This window comes from Malaclemys terrapin, chromosome 1 (genome assembly GCF_027887155.1).
Source record: "Malaclemys terrapin pileata isolate rMalTer1 chromosome 1, rMalTer1.hap1, whole genome shotgun sequence".
Lineage (NCBI taxonomy): Eukaryota > Metazoa > Chordata > Testudines > Emydidae > Malaclemys > Malaclemys terrapin.
Window position 1 is genome coordinate 241,220,285 of NC_071505.1, and position 18,696 is coordinate 241,238,980.

At 39.9% G+C, this 18,696-nt stretch overlaps 1 protein-coding gene across 3 annotated transcripts in view; it reads right to left on the bottom strand.

The window, feature by feature from the left end:
• The window catches only part of EDAR (ectodysplasin A receptor), a 113,279-nt gene that overhangs the window by 92,908 nt on the left and 1,675 nt on the right, over positions 1-18,696 (bottom strand). For 2 of the 3 annotated variants that reach the window (XM_054010700.1, XM_054010699.1), the window contains exons 1-2: positions 10,987-11,025; positions 5,784-6,011 (exon numbers count right to left, since the gene is read on the bottom strand). The exons of the other annotated variant lie outside the window; for it this stretch is intronic. The gene's annotated coding sequence lies outside the window, so the exon portion shown is untranslated. Of the gene's footprint in view, positions 1-5,783; positions 6,012-10,986; positions 11,026-18,696 lie in introns of those variants that run through there. 3 annotated transcript variants of the gene reach the window in all.

An 18,696-nucleotide genomic window follows, 5' to 3' on the forward strand; every position in this document is an offset into this window, starting at 1 on the left:
CTCTGAAGTCTGGAATGTGCCTGGTTGTTTGAAGACAAGATTTATACCTGCCAGCCTTCTTTTAAGCTCATTGTTGAGACTCGTCTGTTTTCAAATCAACCGCAGACTGACTGCTTCAAGTACTTCATTTTATAATGACCACATAATCTAAGATAAACGCACAAGGAATTGTGGTCACTTTCAGGCAGCAATCAAGTCCCTGATGCAGCTAGCGGGAGAAGGTAAAAGGGGATTGGTAAGAGATGTGTATGTGGGGGGACGAGATGTACAAGAAAGCAGATGGAGTGCAATGTCTGTGACATGGACAGCAAATATAAAATGGATTTGGCCACTGCGAGTGCATGTTAGGCAGCTGGGTTTTAGTCCTTAAACAGACTGGCTACCGAATTTAGGCATAGGAGGGGGCATATTTTTATATAGGCAAAAGTGTTCATAGCACTTTATAGAGGACAGAGTCCCTTGCCCGATATGCTCACATTCTAGTACAGAGACGAGAAGGACTGGGATATCAAATGATGTTGTTTAATTTATTTGTTAGGCCATGTTTCTTGTTGGTTCCAATGCTTTTATATAGCCCATCCTCCCACTAAGAAACGCTGTAAGATCGCTACTTTCTATCTCAGAACTTCCTTTCCCGTTTCAAGACTAACCATCATAGCATCAAATGTTTCTACACCGAGAAGCTTCAGGCTTCAACATTCCAGAAAAGCTCAGATGACTATTTGATTCCCCCCCCCTTTTTTCAGGTGGGATCAGTCTAAATCACAAGGTATTAGGGTGTGTAAAGAAGAAAAGGGGTGGGAAGGAAGAAAGGACAGAAAACAGAACATGCAGAAGAGGGGCAACATGTTCTGGACAGACAACATCATTTCCTCTAGCTTTGGTTAATGTAAATCCAATATTAATGCACTAGTTATAGAATATGTTGAGGTGATGTGGACAGAAAAAAGCCCATCATAAATAGACCCCCCACCCAACAATTTGCAGATTTATTTATCATTCATTTTGCAGTATTACTCAGAGGCCCCCCCGCCAAGTGTGAGGCCATAGTGCTGTATAAAAACACACTAAGATGCATTTCTTGTCCTGAGGAGTTTACCATCTAATCTGAAATACTACTGAACATTTGTAGCTTGCAGATGTCTGCTACTCCCACAAACAATTAGGCATTCTAAGCTGGCAACATAGTGACAACACTATAGGAGAATCGCTGTACAGCAGTGATTGAAATAAAATTAAAAAGAGAAAATGATATTTTTATCAATCCATTCAGAATCGTTTTCATTGGTTTAGGCACTAAGAAGCATTGTAGGACTGATAACAGAAGGATGCAACAGATGTCATGACCCCAATAGGCTGGTTTTTAGCATTTTATTTGGACTGCACATCTCTTTAGGTATCTGTTAAAGATGGACATGAGTTACAGTAAGCTTGATTCAATGCCTATAAAGTCAGTGGGAGTCTTTCCATTGACATCAGTGGGTGCTGGATTGGGCCCAACATTAGGCTCTGGATCTAGATTTCTAACTCTCGATGTTCAGGGATGTTTAGATTGAGAGTTTTAGTTTTCAGTTTTAAAGATAAAGGTCACTTGCAAAATTTCCAGGCTTATGAGATATTTGGGATGTTCCGATTTTGAGTTTTGATTAGGATCCATCTGAGTTAGAACATTATTGAAATTTTGCATCCTAATAAGTATAATTTTCAATAGAAATAAAAATGTTTTCAGGACACAAGGTACAGCATTTGTTTTCAGCTAGACATGCCATTACAAGTCTGAATAAAGTGGATTTACGATTAAAAAAGAAAATGCAAAGTTCAGCTATCAAACTTACACAAAAGAATAATCCTTGTCTGGGATAGTAGGAAAAACACCAGTACTCTAAATGAAGTGCAGTGATAAAGATGCTTGTGTCTACAATGTCAATATGAGCTCAGTCACAATTGCCCTGTTTTTTTTTTTTTCAACAGATGAAAGGTTTCACATTTGTGCTGATATTTCTCAAGGTTTGATATCCTTTTACTGGTGCCAGCAGGAGGTTTGTGAAGTTCCCAAAGAAACCAATTTCATGAGACCATAGTCAGTGGATTGAAAAAAGGAACATAGGTCCACGGGGCAATCACAAGATTCCATTGTGGATACGAAGCTTGGCGCCTTTATAACTTAAGACCTTGGGTATCTGAGAAAATAGCATTCTGTATTTCATTCTGACATTTTAGCTCTTGGCAGCAAAGTAAGGACTATTGGTTGAGCTCAAGTCAAATGCAATGAAAGAAAAGCAGTTTTACTAAAAGAGATGCAGGTGAAGGAACTCACTGTCACACAACAGCAGTAAAAGAGAAAAATCGAAATATGTGGCTCTAGGCAGTCATTTCATTACAGTTGCTGTGTATCTGTCTAAAAATAGCTCACTTGCAATTCCAAGGTATTTAAAGCCATAATCAAAGCATCTTGTCCTAATTAGAACATTAGACATGAATTATACAGCAGAGACCCTGAAATTATACAGCACTGCCCCTCCATCTCTACACACACACAATCCTACACTCACAAGCCCTCTACTATTTTCTGCCCAACACAGTTCAATCACAACAGTATCTCTTGTGCTATTATTTAATTTGAAATCTGCATGTAGAGTAAGAAATATTGAATTTAATAGCTATGTGCTGAAGACTTTTTTTGTACTGCATTGCCCCCATTCCCCACCGTCTTCCATCTGGATCCATACTACCTTAGAAAGGATCACCACCATCTGCTTGCATACAACAAAAGCTAGATTCCCCCCGCAACTGACACTGCCCTTGCAGCCAGAATGCCTCCTCTTGTACTCCTTGTAGAGAGATGTTTATAGAAGATTGTAATTTAGAGATGCTCCCTCAAAAGGGACTGTATTATGAACATAGGAATTTAGCGATGTGCCCTGGAGGTGGGGGTTGGGAACACTGCACAACTGTGTGCGGCAGTTCATCAGAGATGCTCTCCAGTTTGTTTTATTAAAGTTTTATTCCTTTCACAGTCATCGGTTTGTTATTTAATGAACCACAAGATAGTTTCAGCCTCCTCGCCATCAATTCTTTGTTTGACCTTCTACCCTACATCAACAGTCCCTGTTACCAAAATGGCTACTCATAGACTTTTGTCTTCACTAAATACTGCCTTTTCCACACTCTCCATTTCAGAGTTGCCTCACATTTCCCTCTCTCCAACTGCCATCTCATCTGCTTCCACATCACCCACTTAACCTCTGGTTTCCACCTGCCCACCACATACTTCTTGAACTTCAAACCATTTACTTCCAATCTCAGGACCCTCCTTCCCTCTCTCTCTCCTCCCACCTCATAGGAATGGCCATACTGGATCAGACTAGTGATCCATCTAGTTCAGTATTTTAGAGACAAGAGTGCTTTGGAGGAAGGTGGAGGAAAACTTACAGAAGGCAAAGTTATGGATTGATCTGCCATACCGGGGAGTTTCTTCCAGACCCCTGGTAATTAGACAGTGGCTTTTGCCTAGAAACTTGATAGTTTATATCTGTTCCCAGATTCTTGGGTTTTTATTCTTTGCTATTATAACCCTGAATATTCTTTTTATTTATATATAAAACAGTTTCTTTTCTTGTTCAACTGAGCTCTTGGTTTCAGGGATATTTTGTAGCGGTGGTCTACAAACTAATTGTGTGATAAGTGAACAAGTATTTCCCTCTAGCAATTTTAAATTATCTGCCTTTCAGGTTCAATGAATCTCCCTCTCTTTTTGTGCATTGTCTGAAAGAGTGAAAAGGTAGAAGTTTCCTATCTACTTTCTTTAGTCATCTCTCTGGATATCTTTATCATGCCCCTTTGTATTAGTTTCTTCTCTAGAATGAAGAGACCCAGTTTTTTCCAATCTCTCTTCTCATGAAAGTTTTTTCATGCCTCTACTCATTGTTTTTGCCTGTTTCTGAAACCCCTCCATCCCTTTCAAGGTAGGGTGACCAGAAATGAACACAGTATTCCAAGAGTCAGCATAACTTTGATTTACATAATGGCATTATATTTTAGAATTATTCTCCATCTCATTCCTTGTGCATCCAAAAAAGAAAAAAAGTTAGACCACTGCTTATTGTTGAGCAAAGGTTTTCACTAAGCTGTTTGCAATGATGCCCAAGTCTGTTTCTTGTGTTGTCACAGTTAACTTAGAACCTAGTAAGGTATGTGTTCTGGTTATTGCTTTCAATCAGCATTATTTGCATTTGTCAACGCTTAATTTTAATCTATTAAAATGTAATCTATTAACCTGATTCCTGATTTTAATCTATTGACCTAGCTTGGTTAGTTACCTCTGAAGTTCCTCACACTCTCTCCTTTCGTCTGACTAGCCTAAACAATTTTGTCATGGGCAATTTTTGCCACCTCATTGTTCATCTCTTTTTCCAGATCTCTAAATAAATTACACAATACTGGCCTTCACACAGAATCTTGTGGACCTCTGCTGTTATCCTTTTGCCATGAAGAAAATAGACCACTATTCCTACTCTTTATTTTGTCTTTTAGCTGGTATTTGTAGTTCACTCCACAACTATTTAGTATCATTGAGTCTCTTGAGAGGAATTTTGTCAAAGACTCGACAGTCCAAATAAATTATGTCAACCAACATTCATTGATCCACCATATAAATCAGTGGTGGGCAACCTGCAGCCCGCAGACCACATGCGGCCCGTCAGGGTAATCCACTGGCGGGCCGCCAAACAATTTGTTTACATTTGCATGGCCACCCGCAACTCCCAGTGGCCGCGGTTCACCGTTCCCAGCCAATGGGAGCTGCAGGAAGTGGCGGCCATCACGTCCCTGAAGCCTGCGCCACTTCCCTCAGCTACCATTGGCTGGGAACGGCAAACCATGGCCACTGGGAGCTGCGGGCGCCCGTGCAAATGTAAACAAAGTGTCTGGCGGCCCACCAGCAAATTACCCTGACGGGCCGCAGGTTGCCCACGTCTGATATAAATGAATGAATCAAAGAATTCTAATAGAGAGTTAGATAAAATTAGTGGTGCTCAGGGGCATGCTGTAAATATTTTTTTTAAATGGGGAATTGTGTGAATGGTTATGTAGTCCCACAATCACAGTATATTCAGGGATCTGACCACAATTCACAGTGTGGGCTTGAAAACCCTAACGAAAGCAGGAGATCTGAAAATGGCTGTTTTATGCCAAAAAGTTTAAATTCCTTCTCTTTAATACCTTTTTATGTTACGATGAATTACAAACCAAATATGAATTTTATTTTATTTTAATTTACAAGATTCACTGTACATGCAATAAGAGTATTTTAAGTTAGTAAGCCAATAACAGTTTTGCATCTATACTTATTGCCAACATAGATTCCAACTTTCTCCTATCCAAGGGAAAAAAAAACCACAATCAAAACCTTCCTATTATTATCTCAAGCAATAGTGTTTTTTTTAAAGAGAGAGGCCTTGCAGCATGCTTGGAAAGCCAACAAACTGGCTTTGATGCTAGGAGTGACTTCCAGGAGGGCCCCTCACTGTAAAAATCCTATCACCATTACCCTCCTGTTGACCCCTGGACAATGTTAATTCTCTGCTGCTATAATATAATAAAGTAGAACCTCAGAGTTATGAACACCTGGGGAATGGAGGTTGTTCATAACTCTGACTAAAACATTTTGGTTGTTCTTGCAACTGAACATTGACTTAACACAGCTTCAAAACTTTACTATGCAGAAGAAAAATGCTGCTTTTAACCCTTAATTTAAATGAAACAAGCACAAACAGTTTCCTTACCTTGTAATTTTTTTTCCAACTTTCCCTTTATTTTGTTAGTAGTTTAACACAGTACTGTACTGTATTTGCTATTTTTTTCCTCTGCTGCTGCCTGAGAGCGTACTTCGGGTTCCAAACGAGGTGTGTGGTTGGCCAGTCAGTTCGTAACTCTGGTGTTCGTAACTCTGAGGTTCTACTATACAAAGAAAGAGACATTCTCTAAGGTAGCCTGAGTTTCCAAATCTTTTCCTGTTGATTTAAAAAAAAAAAAATTCTTGCTTCGGTGCATTTACTAGCAAGGGTGGGATGAAATGCATATAAGGACACAGGAAACTTGTAGTGTTCCTATCCCCATGTGGGACTATTGAGACAAGATCAAGATAAGGAACACTGAAATCAAACTAAAGAGAGCCTGTACAGGAATACCTTCCTGTATCAAATCCTTATGGTAGGCAAGTATTGTTCCCATGACAGATCAACATTTCAAAGGGACATTGCAATAGCACAGAAGCTACAACAAATGTACAAAAGAAGATATCCCTGAAGAATGTGTGAAGGTGACTGGAACATGGAGAATATAAAAAATGGAAGAACAATGGTACTCAATCACTAAAACTAATGCAGCAAATGATGCTGCATATTACTTACATCTATCTATGGCAAAATCATATACATGTAATATTTTAGACTATTCATACAATGTTACCATCCACATTTTAACAAAGTTTTCCAATACAGTTTGCATTGACCTTATCCGATTTTCTGTTACCTTGGGGCTATGAACTGGGGATTTTCATAGCATCACAGGGGGCAGATTACAGCAAAACTTCAACAAACTATGTATTCCTATTGCTGTAAGGGAAATAACCCGAAACGAACAGACTTCTGCATGAAACTTCCAAAATCAGCAGTATTGTGAGCTTCCTGTAATACTATGGTTTGATCTTTGCACAATACAAAGACTGTCACAGTGCACATTTTACAAAATAATAGTCTCATTTAAATAACTATTGATCCAACCCAGCACACATTACTCAGGAAACGCTTTCACTGGATTTTGTGGGAGGTTTGCTTGAGTAATGACCAAGGCTCAAATCACCCCTTCCATAGGCATATAAAAAGGAGAGGAAATGCTGTGAGTTGTAACTCCCATCCCATTAGGGAGGAGGATGGGTTTCACCTGCAGGCACAGAGAGCAGGCTAGGGGCATAGCCTTAAAAGGCCATTGGTGGCATTTTGGCAGTGCTAAGTGCTCCAGAGAGTTGGAAGCACCAACCCATACAATTGCAGGATGAGGTAAGAGGAGAAGTGGGCAAGTCCCTACTGCATGTGTGTGCCTTCCTTCCCACCCCTGTACCAGAATAACCTCTCAGGAAGCCATACTGTCATAGGAACGTCACTTGGCTGAAACCCTACTGCCCTCAGGACTGTGTCAGTGTGCTCAGGAGGTTTCTGCACAAGTAGTGCTGATAATGTCAATGTAATCTTGCATCTAAAATCCTACAGGGGGATGATGCTTTGGTGAGCAGCCCCTCCTCCCATACCCCCACTAGCTCCTCCCTCTTCATAGCAAAGGGAGAGATGTGATGCCATTTCCATTAATCTCCCTCACATTTGGCCCCTGTTTTTTACCCCCACAGTTTTTTAGCCCATGGTCAGGCACTCCCCATAAGGGATGGTCTGGCTCTGAGTAAGTACAGCGTTGTGTAACTATGGAAAGAATAGCATTAATACTGAAGCAATTGAATGTGCACCAAACAGCAAAACTATAATACTATTTCCCCAAATGAATAGTTGATTAAAGGAAAGCAAAGATCATAAAAAGAAAAGGTCTGGAAAATAAAGCTGTCAGATATAAAACAACTGGTGAACCACAATGTCACACAATGCTTGGAGGCCCCTGGTGCATTTTCCTGAGGTGCTTCAACTGTTGAAATACAAAAGCTAATCCTACTGGAAAAATAAACACAAGTGGGAAAGTGTTTGTTTAAAATGGCAAACCATTGTAGAGAAAAGGTGGGCCAAGTACACACCCACCTTGTCTCTAATATTGTGGGATCAACACAGCTACAACAACACTGCATAAAGCATTTTGTAGTTAGTAATAGCTTCATGCTTGTGTTTGCACACATGTGATGAGAGCTACTTTGCAGGCTGAATTTTTGCTGGCTTGGCTCTGCTTTGTACCTCATTTACATAAATCCATGTATGCTCCTCAACGCCAAATTTGTATATCACATCTCCGACTGCAAGTGACATTTAATTAAAACCATAAATTATCTTTTAATGATGAACAGTGAAGGTATTGACAAATGAGTTATTTTTCTGTTAAGATTAATTACATCAAAGTTAGACACACCAATGTGCGCTTGGGCAAGGGTGTTTTGATTGTTGCTAACAAGCTGTTTGGTATGCTGCTACACTTTTTTCATGGGCAGATAATAGGAAACGAACAAAAACCTGTCGTGTCATGACTCATTGGCTTCAGACACCCCACTATGAAAAGCTTTGGACCACCAAACCTGTTATTGGCATCTCGAGATGATGCATCTTTAGGATTGTAAAGAAATGTGACTAACCTCAGTTGGTTTGCAGAGGGCCATTTTATCAAAGCATCTCCCGTGCTCAGACTGTTACATGCATAAAGTTGTTCAGCTGAAATACTGAAGTCTATTTTTAACCCCTACGTGTGCATCCTTATAATGGAAAGCTCCAGAAGCAGGATGCAGATATACAAAACATATGGACCTAATAAGACAATCAAAGCTCTTTAACAGAGAGAGAATATTAGTCAACAAGAAACTCAGAGACAGATTTTGCCACCCTTACTCTCTGAGGTATACTAGCCATTGAAATCAGTAGGCCTACATATGGAGTAAGGTATTATTCTACATGAGTAAAGTTGGAAAAATCTCTAACTAAAAGCCAAATACTTTAGGGTGAAAATGCATATCACAGTTTGCTTAATGCCCATAAAATGTATGATCATTTCCATAAAATAATTCTTCTACCTCAGAAATGTGGAAGTTGGAAATGAACAGGTAAGGGATGTAGCCACTTCACTCATGCCACCTATCCTTTCTTCACTTATTATCACTACATGCAAGTTATATTTTTCCACCAACCTCAACTACTGTATTCCCCTTTGTTGTGTTCTGAAACAATTATAAATATATTGTTGAATATATACAGACAAATATGCTATTTAGCTGAATAAGAACTAAAGACTTTCATACTAGTGTAATCTCAAGGTGGATTAGCAAATTTTCCTCTCAGTCGATGTATTGAAGGAGTAGCAAGATTCCTTTCATGAATGAAGCAGGAAATCTTATCACTAGGGATTTGGAATGTATCAAATACACCTTTTCCCTGATATAACGTGACCCGATGTAACACGAATTTGGATATAACGTGGTAAAGCAGCACGCCGAGGGGGCGGGGCTGCGCACTCCGGCGGATCAAAGCAAGTTTGATATAACAAAGTTTCACCTATAACGCGCTAAGATTTTTTGGCTCCCGAGGACAGCATTATATCAGGGTAGAGGTGTATATGGTCTTTTATGTTTATATAATTGGTACATTTGCTTGTGTTTAACAACTAATATGTATACTATCTTTTTAATAAGTAATAGTGTACTATATGTTAGAGGTATATAAAACATTGGTAATATACCCTTAGTAAGGAAATGGAATTTTACAACCTTCTAATAGTATGTTCTTCTTAACTTTACATATATTTGTGGAAATTATAAGGAGGCAAAGTTAAAGTTGCTAAAATGTAGGCTTTCATTCAGCAATTCCATTTTCAATAATCTGTTAGTCATTTGTTATTTTGACTTGTATATATTGTTATGCAAATTTAATTAAGAGGCAACGCTAGGTTTGGATGGGTGAGATAAGTTGAGTGCACTTTTTTTAATTAAAAAAAATGAGAAAAATTCTATTTTGTTTTTTTCCACTTTTCAACCAGCCCTAACAAACTAGATGGGACAAAGCTCTACCAAATATTCTGTAACAGACAATCCTGCAATGGCAGGGGAATGCACTAGATGATCTGCAACACAGTCAGTTTTATATTACTGTTACCTATTTGTATTTTCTTAGCACCTAGAGGCCCTTATCAGGCCACCAATTGCGCAAGGTGCTATACACATATCCATCTCTAATTTCCTGATGAGAATATAGTGTTTGGTTTGTATATAAGAAAAAAAAGGTGAAAAAGTTAGAGGGGAAACCCTTTTTGAAGTTAAAAATAATATTCAGAATGTAGGAGCTTTCACCCATTCCACAGCGATGTGCAACTAACCTGACAATAAGCGAACACCAAAAACAAAAGAAAAAACATAAGATCCACTATGTAAAATTAGCTTCTGTAGTTAACAGAAGCTGAGACAGATTTCCATGAAATCAAGGACCATATGGCAACCGTAATGGAACAACTGTAGTCTTTCCAAGAACTTTTGTTTTAAAAGGGGATTGGAAGAAAATGTACAAGGAATAACTAATACAAGAGGATTACCTCCTTCTTTCATTGTTCCTTTTTATTTATGTTTTCAAACTGAGTGAAAAAGAGTTGCACATAGAAAAATACATATATTTCTGTTCAGCACATTTAAATGTTAGCTCAGGCCCTTCTTAATTGTTTTGTTATATTAAAAGTTTTCTTTAAGTAATAACTTTGCCACTTATATGTAATTCCGTGAAACACTTGAATGTCTCCTAAGTACATATGAGAGGAATGATTGGGTTAACAAGCCATAGTATTTTGGAAATATACCTAAGTACATCTAAAGCCGAAAGATATGTTGTGTATAGTATGTTCAGGATATGCAAGCACACATGAAATTTATTTATATATACTATTAAATTTGAGTCAAAACAGAAACTGCTTTAACCTCTAAAGAAGACAATAATCCCACCAGCTTGCTCCACATAAATTTATCACAATACCAACAATGAACAAGCACAATAGTGCTTCACAAAGACTTTCTAACCAGTAAGATTTTACATCATTTCTGCGAAATCAAAATACCACAAGTATGAATCCTTTTCAGAAGGACTTACATCTAGAACTATGACTTCCTCACAGTTACTAGGTTAGTCAGTCCCAGCAGTTGTATATGAGATTGCTAAATCTGTGCTATTCCTGGTACAATTTTCTCCTATGGGAGATTCCTTGTTACTAAGATTTATAAAGTGAGGGTATTGTGATGTCATCTCTTACCATTGTGCTGCTTTGTTGTTCTTGCATTCCCATCTTAATGACCGCACAAGTTGTTAGACTCAAAGAAAAAGTGGAGATATGTAAATTCAGTGGTTGATGCTAGGGAGGCGGAGCAGATTTCTAAACTGGGAGGCAGTGAAGGGAGCAACTCAACATTCAAACTATTTGAAAGAAACCTTTAATGTCTCATCAGCCTGGCACTTTAAAACCGCCTCCCCCCAACCTGTCCTGAAAACTGGAAAAACTGGGTGTCTGACTGCAATTTATGGAGACATTAGTAATGAAAAGACATTACAGATCCCATGACAACTTTGGTTTTTGGTAGATAGAAATGTTATCTTATCCTCTAAAATTAGATCCATATATTGTTCTGGAGCCACGTGAGAAACTGCCATTAATATCAAAATTACAAAATAAAGTGATTATTTCTTAGCTCGTAATTGAAATCTGAAATTTCAATGCATTTTGACAAAATTTTCGTGAACAATTTTGCAAATATGTTGTTTCATTTTTAGACTAGCTCTCCTGTTTGATAATTGGTATGTTGCCATTATCAATATTTTTAGCACTTTTCGTACCCCTCACATTTTGAAGCACTGTAGAATGCAATACAGCATGGAGCTGGGTCCTAAAAGCTGCTGAATGCCTGCAACCCCACTGAGGTCAGCACATCTCTCAGGATTTGACCCATGACTTAATTAAACTATGGGCTGAATTTCAGTGAAAGGATACTTTTGTGTTTTTCATACACAAAGAGCAAAAATGCATCATTTCAGTCTGGATGTGTCATTTCAGCATATGGAAAAGAACAAAGAAAGAACAAATGTAAGTCTCCATGAGAGAGCGCAGTGTGATGAGACCCATACATTTCATACAGTGCACTGTCCCTGCAGCAGTTAGAGAGGGAGACTCCTTACCTTTAAAGGTACAGGTCCTGAGCCAGCAAAGTTTTTAAGCATGAGTAGTCCTATTGGCTTCTAGGGGACTACTCACATGCTTAAAATCATCTGAGTGTTTATATGCTTTGCCGGATCAGTCAGTGTACTTCACATTCCTTCTGCTCGAATAATCGACCTTTTCAAGTCAGCACTGCCTGTTCTAGAGTTTGGTAGGTAGGTTCGTGGTAGGTAAAAAAGAGCAAGTAAATCTATACCTCACATCTTCAAAGCTATCATTTTAAGTTAACATTTAATTTCTATTGATCTTTTTTTTTATTACTGAGTATGCTTTTAACAGTTCTGGTTTGCTACAGCTGGTTTCCTGTTATTTCTGCCAAATGTGAAATAGCTATAAAACTTGAAAAGGTTCTGGTGCTGTCACTGCATGAAAAATTGCATCTACGGAGGAAAATTAAGTATGAGCCTTATCCTTTAATTGCTTTAATCTTATTTCATAAGTCAACTTTTTTACCCCCAGCCCATCTCAAAGCTTCCGATACGTAACTATTTTTTGCCCTTTAGGTTATGTTATTTCAGTCAGGTATAATGTGTTCATTAGCAACAACAAAAGAGATGAGAATTATCTGCTTGTATTTCAGGTCCAAACCAACTTAACAGTCCCCATATTTAGCTAACAAGAGCAGTGCCTCTGGCTCATCTTCACAAAATATGTAATCTAATCTCTAGTAGACAACATAAAAGGTGCTGGCTGCAACCATTTATTAAGGAAATAGATCATGCCAGCAGACAAACTAATAGAAAATGGTTTAGTTACTCCCAAGGGGCCAAATCTTTCACTCCATATGTAGGCAAATCTCCCACTGAGATCAATGGAAGTTTTACTTGAATAAGTAAAGAATAGCCTAGAAGTAGTTCAAGGAAAAATTAAATGCAAGTTCCTTCTCGCATGAGTGTAGGGACACACTCAGGGTGCGTGTGTGTGTGTGTGTGAGAGAGCGAGAGAGAGAGAGAGAACACACACAGTAGACTATAAAGCATATTATCAGCAGGAGTCTGGGAAAACCATATTCCTCATGAGTAGCGGAGCTATGAGTGAGTTATGCACATCCTCTCAAATGTGTGCCAAAAAAGTCTTCTGCATATGCCACTCATTTTACAGAACAAAAACTATTTTGGAAATATTTTAGAGCATTGACTTTTTTTTGCTATTTTTCAGATCCCTCTACCAATAAAGCTGGGCTCACTTAACTGCAATGAGCCTGCCTGTATAGGCCTTGAATGGAGAGGAAAAAAAATAAGTAAATATCAGAAACTTCTTTCAATTATAGAAAGTGTGTTTGTATACATATATATGTGATATTGCAGGACCTCTTAGGGCTAGAAGCAATTGCTGTGTATCCTATTGGAAATCTGGGACTCTCCCTTTTGCACTGAATTAAGACTCACACTTTTAGCTTTACTGTTGCTCTGGTGGAGATGGATTAGTGGGCAGAGTGAAGGTGAAACAGCCATAGGTAAGGCTAAGATTTTTGTCATGGATATTTTTAGTAAAAGTCACAGACAGGTCACGGGCAATAAAGAAAAATTCATGGAAGCCCATGACCTGTCTGTGACTCTTACTAAAAATATCCATGACAAAATGGGGAGCTCAGCTGCAGGGTCCCCACACTGCCTGCCGAGGCTGGGCAGCTGCCAGGGCCCGCTCTGAGCTCTGGGGGTCCTCACCCCCAGTGGGGGCTCGGCGCTCCACGGTCTCCTGCCGCCTGCAGCGGCTGGGAGCTCTGGGGGCCCCACCACCCACGGTGGCTAGGAGCTGCAGCCCCGCCACCAGCAGCGGCTTGGAGCTTGGGGACCCTGCCACCTGTGGCAGCCAGGAGATTCAGGGATACCCCCACCTCTCGCAGCTGCTGGGGAGGGGGACGAGGGTACCCTACAGCTCCAGCTGCTGGGGCTGAATTCACAGAGGTTGCTGGAAGTCACCGATTCCGTGACTTCCACGACCCCCATGAAAAAATCGTAGCCTTAGTCATAGGTGCAAAATAATCAGACTTTACACTCACACCCCTAATTGGCAATGTACTAGCATATCCTTTTTCTGCACTGAAACTTTGAAATGAAAGCACTTTTCAAAGGAAAATTATATTTGAATGATATGAAATAAATATGCCTTGTGATGTTCAGAGATTTAGTTTTGCCTTTCCCAATCTCACTTTCCACCCAGTTAAAAGCTGGGACCACCTCATTTTATTTGTTTTGGGGTTTTTTTTGGAAATGGGAAACTTTGTACAGCTGAATAGTCAGGTGATCACCAGCTAACCATATGTGAAGAAAAGGAAGTGACAAAATTTCAAGTCACACAAAGATGAGGCATTCCTGGTCTTGTCTCTGTACTCTTGTAGCTATGCTTTAAGGGTAAGGTTTTCAAAATGCTCGGTATTGACCTAACTCTATTCTCATTGAAGTCAGTGATAAAATTCTTGTTCACTTCAATGGGAACAGACTTAGCCCAATGTTAAATGCTCATCCTAAATCTTTTTTATGACGAATAAAGATCCTGTGTTTTAGGGTATACAGTAACTATTTCTGACAATAGGAAACAATAGTCTAATGTCCACTGTTTGGCTTTTTTAAAGAGTCCATCAATTTCATCCTCATTCTATCTGAAATTCTCAATCGTCTCTCCCTTCCTCCCTCCAGGATGCTTGATTCAGAGTATATTTGCATCTCATGTCCTCCAGTGACAGCAGCCAGTCTTTGTGGAACCCCTGTTTATCACCTAGTAAGTTATGATAGCACAGTTCATCCTATTCCATCTCCCAGACAGTGGACTATATATACAATTAAAAGAAAAAAAGGGTGCATCCTGTATCAGATATTTTACAAAAGAACACTGCTAGCATTTCCTAAAGCATTAAAATGCCTCTCTTTTAAATATCAGGCCTTTCATTTTATTCTAAGTTCCATCTATCTTAGTTCTGTCCTATTTAACTGCTAGTTTAACTTTTTGTGAGCTATTGGGCCTATTGGAAGGAGAAGAGGGAAGATCACCCCTTATTGCCATAATTAAAAGCTCTCTTGGCACAATGTGCAGTACAGAACTCCCCAAAGGAGTCAGAAGTCAAATCTTTCCTGTGTGCCTTATAACTAAATAGCTTGTTTAGGTTTAGTCTCAAGTCCGGCAAATCAGTTGTTGTCCGTACCAAGTCCTAGTCCCAAGTTCAATAAATCAGAGGTTGTTAGCACAGTCTCTGGAGGAGAAGGATCCATGTCATTAGCAGATTTTGCCCATCAGAGATCCAAGACATAGCTAGAAAGGATACCCAATTGTATCTTGTTAGGGCCTTATTCAGTGCACTTTTATGGTGGTGTCAAGTATCAGGGGGTAGCCGTGTTAGTCTGTATCTACAAAAACAACAAGGAGTCTGGTGGCACCTTAAAGACTAACAGATTTATTTGGGCATAAGCTTTCATGAGTAAAAACCTCACTTCTTCGGATCCGAAGAAGTGAGGTTTTTACTCACGAAAGCTTATGCCCAAATAAATCTGTTAGTCTTTAAGGTGCCACCAGACTCCTTGTTGTTTTTATGGTGGTGACATTTTCATTGAAGGATCAGACTGAAAAGGATGAACGGTCTAGATTCGGAGCAGAAATAACTGGGAGTAAAATGAAGAGTTTGATTTAAGTGCCATTAAGACTAAACGAGGCCTGCATCCATCAAAATTTCAGGGCCCCACAAAAAAAGGTCAATTTTCAGCCCATCAGCCCCAGTGGACACCTCCAACTCAGACCCTACCCAGCAAGTATTCTTTAGAAACAGTTCACTCCTCAGGCCCTTATCACAGGTGCTACTGGGCCAGCTCTATGGTGTGTGGGCTCATCAACGTTGTCCCAATGTCATGCGTGAGGTATGCTAGGTGAGAGTCACACCAACCGAGGCTGCACAGAAGAAGAGGTTGGGATATTGCCCTTCTCTGTGGCTGCTGTGAGGCAGGGGCTGGGATAGTAAAATCCTCTTCTCTTATGTCCCCCCGCTCCTGATATGGGAGCTCTAGTTATTTCCAGAGGAGATCGGGTAAATCCAGAATCTTTAGGAAATGCTGCAAAACCTTCCTCTTTGAAAAAGCCTTTCCACCAAAAGAATGGCACAACATGGACACCCTCTTCTACCTAACCCTCTACCAACCAAAAAAAGAAACTAATAACATCTAAAAAGTCTATAGCAAAAATCCTATCCCAAGCAGAGTTTTCACCCTGAAAAGCGAGACATGCCAGAGACTCTAAGAAGTCTGCTCAGGATTTCACTATTGCTCTTGATTTGACATGGAAGGTGCTCAAATACTATGGTACTGGGCAGTAATATGGACCCCCTGGAAATAAATAGATGGATGGACGAAGGGTCTGAATTCTAAAATTGTAAACTAACCGCAAAAACTCCACTTTTTGACAGTTGAAAAAGTAGCAATCACAAGCACCAACGAGGGAGGAGGTGTGCCTGCCTCTCTATAGAGATTCTGAAAGCCAAATCCCTTAGAGAAAACTTCAGACAACTTCTTAAAAAGGTGATATCAGGTAATGCTTTAAAATAGTCTGTTAGTCTTTTGGTTGTTATTTCTAATATACCCACTTACAAGTTTGAAAATAGTATTTCCCCCTACCCCTGTAGTTCAGATTTTCCTGTTTGGAAAGGAACTGAAACATGGCTGCTTTTGTTTCACAGTTTCAACTTATAAAGCACATTATCATCCCAAAAGAAATCTGTGCAGTAGCATTACCAGTTGAAGTTAGCAGAGTTCTGGAAAGAGAGTTTGGTGGTTGTTTGCTGCCTCGGCGCCAGTGAGAGGGAGCACAAAACATCTGGAGTGAAATCCTGGCCCCACTGAAGTCAGTGGGAGCTTTACCATTGACTCAATGGGGTCAAGATTTCACCCTTTGAAGACTTAGGTGTGTAACTACTGGGAGGACTTAGGTGTGTAACTACCACTTTAGGCACCTAAATCCAACATTTAGGCACCACTGGCATTCACAAAACCACTGGTCAGCTGCTGCCACCTAACACTGTAGATGCCTACAGTCCTTAGGTATCTATGGGTTTGTCTGCACAGGGCCACAGTCCAGACTATGGAGATGTGAATGGTAGCGTACGCTAATGTGTTGTGCTCTGACTCCCCCATGGAGACCCTGCTGGTGTGACTATGTTAATGTGAACTAGGTACCTTTTAGTGGACACCAGCAGGGTCTACACAGCACGGTTAGAACACTACCCGTTAGAGTGCAATTCACACCCCCATAGAAAAGACTGTGGCTCTATGCAGACAAGCCCTAAATTTCCATTGGTAAACTCCGTTAGGCACCTAGGTTCTGCCACTGGGCAAGCACATAACCACCTAAATCCTGACACCACTGAGCTGCTCAGCATCTAATTCATGCCTAAACTGCAGCGTGATTCACAGTCTAAGCTCTCCCCCATCCGTCGGGTCTGATCTGATAGGTTTTCTTAGAAACATCTAAGAGCACAACTACCAGCTTGGGGCCCACATAAAACAGGAAGGAGCAGGTTCCACACTTGTGCCCAATAGCCAGGTGCTTAGGATACTCCCTTTGCACATGGGAGACCCACGTTCAAATCCACCTGATGGGAAGCAGGGATTTAAAGCGTGGTCTGCTCACCGCCCTGGTGAGGGGGCGGTAACCACTTAGCTATCAGGTATTGTAATATGAGACTCTCCTGTTGAAGCTGTTCTACTGTGTATAAAATACTTAAATATTCATTGTACCAGGGACTGGAGCCTTTGTCTCCCAGGTGTGAGCATGCTAACCAGTAGACTATACAGTCTCTCTGGTCCAATAAATATTTAGGCATTTAATACAAAATGGTACTCCCAATCCTTGCAAAGGACTCTTGCATGGCTTGGTTGAACTGGACCCTGTGTGTTCATTCAGCCATAGGCAGTAGCTTATATTGCTGTTTCACAACATTTTAGTTGATCAAAGGAGCAACACAGATTCAATCTGAATCCTAATTCCATCCTGGCTTGGTTAAAGGAAAATTGTCTCCTGAAGATATTAGAAGGGGAAAGTCCTCCAAGGATGACAATGCAAGAAAAGCATTATCTTCATTGACTGTCTTACCTTTGAAAGAATGTTCTGTTATTTTTTTCAAAAGCTAGGTGTGGACCATTTACCTGTCAGTGCCGTATTAGTTCAGTTAGAAGCCATGGTCTATTTCAAAGTATTCAAATCCTCGCGGAGGTGCCAGACATAAATGTGAAACTGATATCCTAAATGAAGTAATTCTCAGATGGAATGTGACCCAGTATTTGTAGTGACTTTACTTCTGCTTCAAGTAATATAGTGTGATTCCATGGAAGTGAACATCATCCCTCACAAAGTGACATTAAAATGAAGAAATCATGTATTTTTTTTATCCAGCTGTTTAAAAAAAAATCCAATACATTTATGGAAAGATTTTTCCACCTTCTATAAAGAGAAAACCCAGTGGAGTTCCTTGGCCATAGCCTCTTTTGATTCCTCTGCTGATGTGAGAGTTCTTTATCATAGAATATCAGGGTTGGAAGGGACCTCAGGAGATCATCTAGTCCAACCCCCTGCTCAAAGCAGGACCAATTCCCAACTAAATCATTTATAGTGAATAACAACCACATTGTATTCCTGTGAAAAAATATGGACCAAATTCTGATCTATATTAAACCAGTGTAAATCAACTCCACTGAAGAATTATTTTGATTTACACCAGTTTAACTCAGATCAGAATTTGGCCCATTGAACAGAGTCTGGAGCCAGACTGCTGCC